This window comes from Solanum lycopersicum, chromosome 11 (genome assembly GCF_036512215.1).
Source record: "Solanum lycopersicum chromosome 11, SLM_r2.1".
NCBI classification, from domain to species: Eukaryota; Viridiplantae; Streptophyta; class Magnoliopsida; order Solanales; family Solanaceae; genus Solanum; species Solanum lycopersicum.
In genome coordinates, this window is record NC_090810.1 from 36652677 (window position 1) to 36661583 (window position 8907).

Genomic DNA, 8907 nt, shown 5'->3' on the forward strand with positions numbered 1-8907 from the left:
CTAATCGTTGTATTTCATTAGCATTGTTTGTAATATATTCTAGATGTTCGACTTCTCTAGTTCTCAAATAATCGAATAGATTTTCTATTAGTAATTTTTCATGTAGATCTATATCTTCTATAGTTTTTACCCAATATTGTAAATATTCGTAATTTATCATTAGTCTATATCTATATCATCATATAAACCATACATATCATAATAAAGTTCATCCTGTATACTTTGTATGGTTAACTCAGTCCAACCTTGGGTTGTTATTTCTATTATCTCATATGTTACCAATTTGTCATAAATTTCTATTTTTATATCAGTACTCAGATCTTTTAATATAGAGTAGTAATATCTTATAGTTATCATCATCATCTATTAAATAGGTACTCATTTTATTCATTTTTGCTAAAATTTTGTCACGACCCAAAAATGGACGTGATGGCACTCATCTTATCCCACCAAGACAAGTCAGCCTAAAACTCAACCATTACATTAAGTGCGGAAATAAAATATAAGTAACTTAATAAAAACCCCAAAACCTGGTAGTCACGTGTACAAGCCTCTAAAATATTACAATTGATTAAAATGAAAACTCAAGTCTCAAATGAACTTGTTTCTAGAATAGAACAAGATCATAATTAAGGAGAAGAAAGTCTGCTGAGATGAAAACAGCTACCTCACAAATCTCCAAGAAGCCTCGGAAAAGAAGAGAATGACAAGTACAACAAAAATCCAGGCTCATAACCTACAAAAATTTGTAGTAGCAAGGGGTGAGTACCAAACCACACGGTACTCAGCAAGTAAACCTCTAAACACAAGCTAAGGGGATGAAATACGGGTACTCCTACCACCCCCAACCGAACCTCCACAACTACAACCTGCAGTAAATTCAACCCAACCTAACAGCTCACAGTTTACATAGCACGTAGCTCAACAACAACACTTAGACAAATTACATATCCTCAACAACAACACTTTAACAAATTACATATCCTCAACAACAATACTTCAACAAATTATATATCCGCAATAACAAGCTCAATATTGATCAATCACAAGTTCCGCAGAAAGGCAATCAGAAGACCAGCAAAACACGATATCAAGTTCACTAATGATAAGTATGTGCAATGCAATGTCAAGTATAATGATGCATGTCTGACCTAGTGATACACACCCGCTGTCTCTCAGTCCGGGACCCATGGGGGACATATCTGTCCATGCATCTGTCGCGGCGCACGACACGACCCTCGATAATAGTAACCATCGCGGCGCGCGATACGTCCCTTGAAATATAGTATCTATCGCGGCGCGCGATACGTCCCTCGTAATATAGTATCCATCGCGGCGCGCGATACGTCCCTCGAAATGGTACATTCTCTTTTCTCATTCTTTCTCAATGCACATAACACTTTTGACAACCAAGTGTCAAAATAATGCAAATGACTTGTTCACAGAAATAAAGAGTATATCACCATTTTCATAACATTGCACAATTTACAACATCAACAATGATTCAACAAGCCTTTCAAATCATTCGATATTATCAACACATCACACACAACCCATTATTGACATTGCCTTTTATTACCATTTGTTTTCATCATTAGAATTAATCAATTTGGAAGTCAACCCATCACCCAGTCCCATTACTCCCAAACATATATAACATATACCACAAGGAAATACACGCATTCCATATACTTAACAAGAGTTTAGAAATTCACTTGCCTCAATTTATCGAACAATCACTCAGGGACTTGAGCCTTTCCTTTCTGTTGACCTTCCAAATCGATGCAATCTATTCAAGTATATATTCATAATAAGGTTTCGAAACTAACAACACCCACATTACTATAGGTTAAGCCTAGACTCAAAAGATCACCCAATCTATAAAGTATATATACATATATAATAAGGTGTAAGTTAATAAGCCCACAAAAGCTCCAATTATTCTATGTCTAACCTCTACCCATCAATGCACCTAATTCTATCATTAATTCCTTAAAGTTCAAACCTAAGCGAAAATCTTAATTCTTCCAATTAGCGCAACTTAAATAAAATTTAAGTAATTCAATATATCTAATATTTAGTTACCTATCTCGACATATCAAAACTTAGTATATAATAAGATAACAACATTATTATGTTTAAAATCGAAACCACTGGTTATGAAACCAGTGGCAGCAACAGAGAGCACCTCACACCACACGCCTACCTTTCGCCATGTACTGATCTTTATCTTACAATTCATGACCCATCATTATGCCTAAAATACTTACCTTTTTCATATAATAAAATAATTTTCCACCATTTTTTTATCCATTAATATAGTCATTAATCATCAACTATAATTTTTTTTAAAAAAAACAATATGCAATACCATGTTGCTGAAGCAACATCGTTCCACAACAATTTTAACAATAAAAAAAATGATGAGGTGAATTAAACTTATCATTATTCGATAATAAAACTCGACAAACAATCTTATCATGACTTCCTCACTGCAAAAACATTCCTACCTTTCTTGCTCTAATTCAAACCCCTAATAAAATATAATGATTTTCTACTTTCCATTGATTAACTATATTGCCCCTAATAATGTCTCCACTAATTAATTAAGAAGCCTAGATTTGCAATCCATCTGTAATTACCTCATATAATTGATTAACAACTAACTATTTTATCCCCTTTTCCCCACTAATATGAACAATGACATACTACTAATTGAAGTACTACATACCATCGAAGTACACCAAAAAAATATTGAAACAGTCGCATAGTTTACTTGAAGATGCCCGTGATTTTTCTTCGTTCAAACGCCGCTTTGCGTTATTCCATTCCTTTCTTATTTTCTACAAAATTATTCTCTACCCTAATCTAATATACTACTTATAAGAGTTATAAAAGTGGTCCACTATCAATTTTAAAGTTATTTTCTTTAACCACCAACTAACTTAATTATAAAACTACCCCACTAATTTCATAATTATAATTATGAATACTCCAAAACACCCATTTAAATCTATAGGAAAGTATTTTCTGACATAAAATGTTCTAGTGCTCAAAACGACTACACGGGTTGTTTCAATAGATACCAATTTACCCATCGTTCGTCCTCGAACGATCAAAGGAAGTCAAGGCAAGAAAGGATAGTTATCTCAATGATTATTCCAAAATATTAATACCCATTGTTTCATCTCAATAGTATCAAAAAATTAGAGATCTACACCTCCCTCATAGAATGTCTCTAATATAATTGTACACATACTTGGTTTATCAAACTCCACATTCATTGAAGTCAACACTCTTAATAATAACAAAACGTATAACTATATCGATTATCTACCTAACTCTCAAACCATCATTAGTATCAAAGTATGCTTATCAAATACATGTTCAAGCTATGACTATCTCTTTCTATTTAAGCATTTCCTGACAGATACGACTCCCAAATAAGGCCTATAGCACAAATTTCAAATGGGATAGTACCTTTTCATTGAGACAAAACTATTAAATCACACCCAAAGTTAACTCTACACCACTTTCACATACCATGCTTAAGGTACCATTTTAAACCATTATATATATATATATATATATATATATCATGCCAACACTTAGGAAAATTTTTTGTCACTCAAACTATTCTGTATACTATAAGCTCATAACCTCTATTAACCATCAAATGTCCATGCAACACACCTAAACATTCTATGAAGTCCCATCAATGGAGTAGTATTAACCCAACTTTATTCTTAATAACCATGTAGAATTGTATCTAACCTTTTACATCATTCTTAAGTCTTCTATCCTAATTTGAACAATCTAACCTCATTGTAAAATACTAAAATTTTCATACCTCATTATTTGTCACCTAAACCAAAACTCTTTTTTTTTTATTATTATTTTTTTTAGAAGTTGATGATAAACTCCTAGTAAGTCTGTACCGAACTAGTTCACATCTCACAATTATATCTAAACTCATAGGCAAAAATTAAAACAACCATCAACTACACCCCATGGATTTATACGAGAGGTCTTATTCTTTCACTCTTCTCAAATTCTTTTCATGGTTCAAATTCTAAATATCTCGCTCCTTCAATATATCAAACTCTTGTTTATCTAGCTTGCTTACCGATCTCATGTTTTACTAATAATCCATGACATTTTACTTCACACTCTAAATCAAAACTCTGAGGGTAAACCCTTCCTTAGATCCTTTAACAATCAAAAGTAACAACTTTATGATCCAAAGCATGCATAAATTCTTTCAATTACCCAATACACCACACGATTAATCATTTATTACCTTAATAATTCATATCTTGACTAATACTACCATGAATGTCGACTTAAAATAAGGAACTTGAACGATGATTTCCACCATATAACCAAATTCCCTAATCTATCAACATTAGCTCATACCTTGAAGATTTTTAGAAATTCATGTATCTTAACTTATCATTGATCGCCTATTCATAGATTTTACCATATCCTTTGCTAAAAACTCAATAGCACTCATTACTAAACTCAAAATCACAAAAGAACTTATTGTCACATTCAAGTTGAATGTATGTACACTCTTTTCTCAAGTCCTATTCAATAGCTTTTAACCAAGCTGATTAACCTGTTATGCTATTACCTTAACCAAAACAAAATAGATGAAATCACGCAATTTTGAACCCAATTCTCGATTCCTTCGAAGATACATTTTTAGTTTCTTACAATCTGAGAAAATAATTCTGCTCACTTATTTTTCTTAAGGCTACACATCCCACAAATTTTATCTTATTTTAGTTATGATTCCAGCTCCTTTAAATTATATTCGAGTGTGCCCTAAATCTCCTAAAATTTATCATACAACCACATTACTCACTAATAGTATAAATCTCAACCTTAGATACTCACAAGTTTTTTTTTATCACCATACAAAATTTATTTGACCAACAATTTGTATTCTATAATTTGCATCTCCGTCACCATCCATAACGTACTCTTATTGCCATCATCCTTTGTAAGCCCTTTTCATCATCGCAAAGTCAAATTTTTTTATTTTTTATTTTTATTTTTTTGACATGACACCTTAAACTCAGATATAGTAATCAAAATGAAGGGACTAACAAATTATATATGCAATTTCTTACTAAAATTTTCAACTTAATCCACCCAAAGTATACTCACTAGGTCATTCCAGTATCAACCTATCCCTTGAAACTTAACATAAAATCGTCAGTACTCATTCAGAACCCTCAACATACATTTCACAACTTAAGTGTATTAATATTATCCCAAAGATCCACCACTAAAATTTTCTTTTAAAATAATGCTCAATCTAAGTTCCTGTAGTAATAAACTAGTTGGTTTCTCAAATGTGAATGCAACACTAAATCTTATTATCTGACTATGTCATACAACTGGTAACTCCTTTAGTAATTAGTATTCATACTTGAAAATGAACATACATGTTTTCACATAACCCTAGTACTGCCACAATGTGAAAGTCCGTTAGATACCTCACTAGAACACACCATACATATTCATAATATCATACCCAAATAGCCCACATATTTCTACCCATTGAATATTTGCAAAACATTATTGAATTTGTTCTCTCTCTAGACCAAAAAAATTTGTTTTACTTCTTAGATCAATTCAATAACAGAATAACACACTTCCTAACTCTAACCAAGTAAGCATCGATGAATTTCTCGAATATACCCTCACTCTATGAAGTCGTAGTAGTGTCTTTATTAACCGACACTCGACATAAGACTACCACCACATTTTGCGATCGAGAAAATATATCTATTTCTAAGGACATATTTATTTATTTATTTATTTTTATTTCTGTTTGTTGCTATTTCAACTTCAAATACTTTAGTAGTACCCATATTTGAAATAGAGTAAAGAAGTTCAGATACCAATTTGTATCACCTAGATACCAATTGGATTCAAGTAGTAGCACGAAAGAAAGAAAGAAATGAGCTTTCCTAAAGTCCTATAGCTTCTCGAAGATAAGTAAAGACGTCTCCGTACCGATCATCGAGACTCTATTTAGACTCGACTTGTACACACGTGAGACCTATGACCCTAGGGCTCTGATACCATTTTGTCACGACCCAAAAATGGACGTGATGGCACTCGTCTTATCCCACCAAGACAAGTCAGCCTAAAACTCAACCATTACATTAAGTGTGGAAATAAAATATAAGTAACTTAATAAAAACCCCAAAACCTGGTAGTCACGTGTACAAGCCTCTAAAATATTACAATTGATTAAAATGAAAACTCAAGTCTCAAATGAACTTGTTTCTAGAATAGAACAAGATCATAATTAAGGAGAAGAAAGTCTGCTGAGATGAAAACAGCTACCTCACAAATCTCCAAGAAGCCTCGGAAAAGAAGAGAATGACAAGTACAACAAAAATCCAGGCTCATAACCTACAAAAATTTGTAGTAGCAAGGGGTGAGTACCAAACCACACGGTACTCAGCAAGTAAACCTCTAAACACAAGCTAAGGGGATGAAATACGGGTACTCCTACCACCCCCAACCGAACCTCCACAACTACAACCTGCAGTAAATTCAACCCAACCTAACAGCTCACAGTTTACATTGCACGTAGCTCAACAACAACACTTAGACAAATTACATATCCTCAACAACAACACTTTAACAAATTACATATCCTCAACAACAATACTTCAACAAATTATATATCCGCAATAACAAGCTCAATATTGATCAATCACAAGTTCCGCAGAAAGGCAATCAGAAGACCAGCAAAATACGATATCAAGTTCACTAATGATAAGTATGTGCAATGCAATGGAATGCAATGTCAAGTATAATGATGCATGTCTGACCTAGTGATACACACCCGCTGTCTCTCAGTCCGGGACCCATGGGGGACATATCTGTCCATGCATCTGTCGCGGCGCACGACACGACCCTCGATAATAGTAACCATCGCGGCGCGCGATACGTCCCTTGAAATATAGTATCCATCACGGCGCGCGATACGTTCCTCGTAATATAGTATCCATCGTGGCGCGCGATACGTCCCTCGAAATGGTACATTCTCTTTTCTCATTCTTTCTCAATGCACATAACACTTTTCACAACCATGTGTCAAAATAATGCAAATGACTTGTTCACAGAAATAAAGAGTATATCACCATTTTCATAACATTGCACAATTTACAACATCAACAATGATTCAACAAGCCTTTCAAATCATTCGATATTATCAACACATCACACACAACCCATTATTGACATTGCCTTTTATTACCATTTGTTTTCATCATTAGAATTAATCAATGTGGAAGTCAACCCATCACCCAGTCCCATTACTCCCAAACATATATAACATATACCACAAGGAAATACACGCATTCCATATACTTAACAAGAGTTTAGAAATTCACTTGCCTCAATTTATCGAACAATCACTCAGGGACTTGAGCCTTTCCTTTCTGTTGACCTTCCAAATCGATGCAATCTATTCAAGTATATATTCATAATAAGGTTTCGAAACTAACAACACCCACATTACTATAGGTTAAGCCTAGACTCAAAATATCACCCAATCTATAAAGTATATATACATATATAATAAGGTGTAAGTTAATAAGCCCACAAAAGCTCCAATTATTTTATGTCTAACCTCTACCCATCAATGCACCTAATTCTATAATTAATTCCTTAAAGTTCAAACCTAAGTGAAAATCTTAATTCTTCCAATTAGCGCAACTTAAATAAAATTTAAGTAATTCAATATATCTAATATTTAGTTACCTATCTCGATATATCAAAACTTAGTATATAATAAGATAACAACATTATTATGTTTAAAATCGAAACCACTGGTTATGAAACCAGTGGCAGCAACAGAGAGCACCTCACACCACACGCCTACCTTTCGCCATGTACTGATCTTTATCTTACAATTCATGACCCATCATTATGCCTAAAATACTTACCTTTTTCATATAATAAAATAATTTTCCACCATTTTTTTATCCATTAATATAGTCATTAATCATCAACTATAATTTTTTTTAAAAAAAATATGCAATACCATGTTGCTGAAGCAACATCGTTCCACAACAATTTTAACAATAAAAAAAATGATGAGGTGAATTAAACTTATCATTATTCGATAATAAAACTCGACAAACAATCTTATCATGACTTCCTCACTGCAAAAACATTCCTACCTTTCTTGCTCTAATTCAAACCCCTAATAAAATATAATGATTTTCTACTTTCCATTGATTAACTATATTGCCCCTAATAATGTCTCCACTAATTAATTAAGAAGCCTAGATTTGCAATCCATCTGTAATTGCCTCATATAATTGATTAACAACTAACTATTTTATCCCCTTTTTCCCACTAATATGAACAATGACATACTACTAATTGAAGTACTACATACCATCAAAGTACACCAAAAAAATATTGAAACAGTCGCATAGTTTACTTGAAGCAACCCGTGATTTTTCTTCGTTCAAACGCCGCTTTGCGTTATTCCCCTCCTTTCTTATTTTCTACAAAATTATTCTCTACCCTAATCTAATATACTACTTATAAGAGTTATAAAAGTGGTCCACTATCAATTTTAAAGTTATTTTCTTTAACCACCAACTAACTTAATTATAAAACTACCCCACTAATTTCATAATTATAATTATGAATACTCCAAAACACCCATTTAAATTTATAGGAAAGTATTTTCTGACATAAAATGTTCTAGTGCTCAAAACGACTACACGGGTTGTTACAAATTTTTATTCCTTCCAACCTCTTAATGAATTATACTTATTTATTATGAAATAATAATGATTTAATAATCATCTCGTCTAGTCACTACTACAGCTTTCTTCTTTGATTAGTTACCCTAACAGCGCC

The 8907-nt window shown here is 32.8% G+C and overlaps 2 long non-coding RNA genes across 2 annotated transcripts; both read right to left on the reverse strand.

Moving 5' to 3' along the window:
• Positions 1–483: 483 nt before the first annotated feature.
• On the reverse strand, positions 484–5093 carry LOC138339581 (uncharacterized). The gene is made up of 3 exons (XR_011212430.1): positions 2732–5093; positions 1720–1789; positions 484–736 (listed from the first exon to the last, which is right to left on the reverse strand). It is a non-coding gene; the product is annotated as an uncharacterized lncRNA (long non-coding RNA).
• A 1094-nt stretch (positions 5094–6187) lies between these two features.
• Positions 6188–8556, reverse strand: LOC138339582 (uncharacterized). Its single transcript, XR_011212431.1, has 3 exons — positions 8435–8556; positions 7426–7495; positions 6188–6432 (listed from the first exon to the last, which is right to left on the reverse strand). It is a non-coding gene; the product is annotated as an uncharacterized lncRNA (long non-coding RNA).
• Positions 8557–8907: the final 351 nt, after the last annotated feature.